Source organism: Curcuma longa, chromosome 16 (genome assembly GCF_044706935.1).
Source record: "Curcuma longa cultivar G26 ecotype Majalengka, Jawa Barat chromosome 16, ITB_CL_G26_1.1, whole genome shotgun sequence".
NCBI classification, from domain to species: domain Eukaryota; kingdom Viridiplantae; phylum Streptophyta; class Magnoliopsida; order Zingiberales; family Zingiberaceae; genus Curcuma; species Curcuma longa.
The window spans coordinates 2,804,704-2,808,162 of NC_133876.1; positions in this window are offsets into that span (position 1 = coordinate 2,804,704).

The following is a 3,459-nucleotide window of genomic DNA, read 5'->3' on the forward strand; positions in this document are numbered from 1 at the left end:
GTATGGAGTCCTTTCTTCGAGGTAGGCACAAGATGCTGCAACCAGGTTATAGGGTCGGCCTACGCTGCGACGACCAAGCTGTGAGGTCGGCTTGCGATGCAACGATCTGGTCATGAGGTCGGCTTATGCTGTGGCAACCAAGTCATGAGATCGGCGTCTGATGCGACGATCTGGTCATGAGGTCGGCTTATGATGCGGCAACCAAGTCATGAGATCGGCTTAGAGCCTTGAGGTTTGACGGACTTTGACGGGTATAGTGGCCCTTCTTCCCTGGCTGGCAGGTAGGCCCGGGTGTTCTATGGGTTGTTGAGCTTGAAGGGTGATGATGGATGGGATGTATGGTTCGATAGCGAGGTTGGATTATGCGACCGATCTATGAGGAGTTCAGCTAGGTGTGTCGAACTCGGTTACGAACTTAGGTTATGTCTGTGATCTTTTGGTGGGGTAGTCTGCCGCTCGTTGTAAAGGGCCTGGGCTTCGAGGATCGTAGTGAGCCAAACTGTGACCTGACACTGAGGTCGGTTTGTGGAGTAGGGCGTTAACCCTAGCTGTGGGGGCTCATATGAGGCACTGAGGTAGGTGCCGACCTCGAGGGCAAAGGTAGGTGCCGACCTCGAGGCTAGGTGGGCCGTGCTAGCAGGTTGGGGCAGTTAGCGGGATTTCTCTGCCACGATACTGGGGAGGTGACTCCTTTGCCTGAGACCCGAGCTTAACCCACTTTCTTCTCCTCTTGGGGGGATCGGGTTCTTCTTATTGGCTGCTCTGTCCTTGCCACGTGTCCGCTGAGGGACCCCTTTATCCTACGTGTTTGCCCGCCTCATTCCATCCGGATCACAAGCCTCCCGACCTAGTTTAGTCGAAGGAGACGTAGTTCGACTGACTGAACCCGAGTTTGATTCACTTCGCCTTTCTGTCTATTGGATCCTGGTCAGTTACGATTAGTGCGCTCGTTTAATCTCCTTCGTTAATCTCGGCGTCCAGCGGCCTGGATTGACCACCGTTCATTTCGCCGATTGCTTTGGTTTATTTATCAACGGTCCTGATTGTTCGACCGTTCGCCTTAAACCCCTCGTGTTTCGTCGTCTTCTTTACTTGCCACTTCGAACCCTAACTCCCGCGTGTTCTTGTGCCACGATTTTCCTCCGTTCCCGTTCGCGTTCCTTTCGCTTCTACGATTTCCTTCCTTCGACCATGTCTGCTTCTCCTCGTAAGTCTACTATCTGAGCTAAGACGTGTTTCGCTTTGTTCTGTTGCCTAGCCCTAGGGTCTCGTTCTTTTTCCTCTTCTTCCGCACCGATCGACTTCTTCTCCGCCTTTTCCTTCCTCCGCTTGTGTTTCTTTATCTATCCTACTGTTTTACTCTTCTTGCATTCTTATGGGAGCCCTAGTCCCTTGGTACGAGGCCGAGACCTCTTTGTTACGCTCGGACGATGCAGTGCTGCTTCGGGACCGCTACGGTATCCCTAACGATCATCTAATTAGGGTGCCTACCTCCCTTCAGCGGCCCCATGATCCTCCTCCGGGTTATGTCACCTTCTTCCAAGGGCAGTTGGAAGCGGGTTTGCATTTTCCGCTTCCCCAGCCCTTCCACGACCTAGCCAATTATTTCCGCTTCTCCTTATCCCAATTGGCCCCGAACTCCTACCGTTTGCTGTGTGGTACCTTTATCATTTTTCGAGTGTACAACCTCCCCTTTGACTCCCAAATGTTGAAGATTGAGAGACGGCTAGAGGGGGGGGGGGGGTGAATAGCCCTTTTATCGAAAATCGAACGTTTTTCTCCTACAAAAGGTTAGTACGCAGCGGAAACAAGAAGAAAAATAACTACAAAAGCAAGCACAATGCAAACAAGAGAATATACGAGGTTCGGGGATAATTTGCCCCTACTCCTCGGCGTGTCCGTAAGGTGGACGAAGCCTTGATCTTCGGTAGATCAAACCCCGGATGAATCCGGCTAATAAAACCTCCTTCTCGGTGGAGTGACCTCTCGACAACCAATCTCAAAGATGATAGATAAGCACAGAGATTATAGAAGGAGAAACTCAAGATTGAGGCTAACACAAATGAAACTTACAGCCCTTGTGCCTCAATCAAACAGCAAGCTGAGCTTCCCAAGAGCAAAACACCAGGAAACTTCAAAGAAGAGCAGGGAATCACCAGCACAAGCCAAACACCAGCTAGGGTTTTCAAGTTGCGAGAGAGAGCACGTCTTCCCCTTCAGCTCTTCCTCTTAAACTTCCTTCTCCAACGTTCTCTGAGTTCACTGCCTGATCATCTGAGCCATCTGAGCCACGCTCCGCTCAGCACCTGATCGTGGCAGCTCAAAGCAACATTGTCTTTTTCCTGAAAACAAGTTGAAAATACCAATCGACAAAACCTGTGCTCAAGGAAAGCAATCCCTTGACTCTCCATTTGCTTCATCAAATTCAAACTCCACCTGCAATCTCCCCAGATCATTAGCAAAGCAATATCAGAAGAGTCAGAACAATCAGAAATCAGAGCAGAAATCTGAGCGCGCGATCAGACATCTTAATCGATCGAACAATCGATTAACTATCGTAGTTGTTCCTCAGTAAAGCAAGTAATCGATCGAACAATCGATTACCCATGCTCTTAATCGATCAACTGATCGATTAAAGCATGGTAATCGATCAGGTGATCGATCACCACACGCTAATCTCGTTTCTCACCGAAGCATGTAATCGATCACCAGATCGATTACACTTCAGCATAATCGATTGACTAATCGATTATGCCACGTTCTGTAGGTTCTCGCGAATTGTCACAGGGAGTTCGGTAATCGATCAGCAGATCGATTAACATATTAACGTGCGTCTCACAGAATGATCTGTAATCGATCACCAGATCGATTAAAGATCTGTAATCGATCAGATGATCGATTAACCCACTCAGCCTTGGTTAATCGATTCACTGATCGATTGAAACAGGCATTAACTCGATCAGGTTGACTTGGGTCTCACCCGAGCCAACCGCGCTGGATCACGTAATCAAAGAACAGGCTACCAAGCCTCCTCTGGATACTGATCCGGTCCGAGGACAAGCTACCAAGCCTTCTCGGACCATAGTCCGGTACAGAGAACGAGCTACTGATACCGTATTTGTATTGGGAATTATTTTATTATTTATTTACATTATTCCCTTTATTTATTTTGTCACTGACACCCATCAAAATTAATTATTTATTTATTTACCAAACCTCTTTATTGTCGTCCTAAAGTAATACAGAGAGGTCCGGGTCGTCTCTCTCAGACTCAATGACTGGATGTTTATTCTAGACTGTTGTAGGGGTTTATTGTGTTTTATCCATCTAACTAACTGCAAATTTATTTATTTACAATTTAATCCTACCATTTACAAAAGATTACTAGTATACACAATCATCAACATATACATAAAATACAATACAACTTTACATCATGCATTCAAATAACTATATACA